Source organism: Nannospalax galili, unplaced genomic scaffold, assembly GCF_000622305.1.
Source record: "Nannospalax galili isolate Female #2095 unplaced genomic scaffold, S.galili_v1.0 scaffold100, whole genome shotgun sequence".
In the NCBI taxonomy this organism is placed as follows: Eukaryota; Metazoa; Chordata; class Mammalia; order Rodentia; family Spalacidae; genus Nannospalax; species Nannospalax galili.
This window is the reverse complement of record NW_008352891.1, coordinates 4,570,345-4,570,966: the sequence shown is the minus strand read 5'-3', so window position 1 is coordinate 4,570,966 and position 622 is coordinate 4,570,345.

Genomic DNA, 622 nt, shown 5'->3' with positions numbered 1-622 from the left:
TGTTAAGTCATTTATTTGTGTTCTTTCCGATTTTTTGTTGTAGGCACTTAGAGCTATAAACTTCCCTCTAAGGACTGCCTTCAGTGTGTCCCGAGATTTTTGTCATGTTGTATTGTCCTTTTCATTTAATTCCAGGAATACTTTTATTTCTTTCTTAATTTATCTTTTGACCCATTCATCATTCAGGAGTGTGTTATTTAATCTCCATCTGTTCATGTGGCGATTAGGGCTTCTTCCAGTGTTGATTATAAGCTTTATTGCATTGTGGTCTGATAGAATGCATGAAATTATTTCAATATTTTTGCATTTTTTGAGGTTTGTTTTGTTCCCCAGTATATGATCAATTTTTGGAGACGTTTCCATGGGGTGCTGAGTAGAAAGTATGTCTTTTGGTGTTTGGGTGGAATACTCGGTAGATATCTGTTAAGTCCATTTGAGATATGGTTTTGTTTAATTCAGATATCTCTCTGTTAAGTCTCTGGCCTGTTGACCTATCTAATGGAGATAGTGGGGTATTGAAGTCCCCTACTATTAATGAGTTGGGGTTAATTTGGGTCTTAAAGTCCTGTAGTATTGTTTTTATGAAGTTGGGTGCACCAGAGTTTGGTGAATATATGTTCAT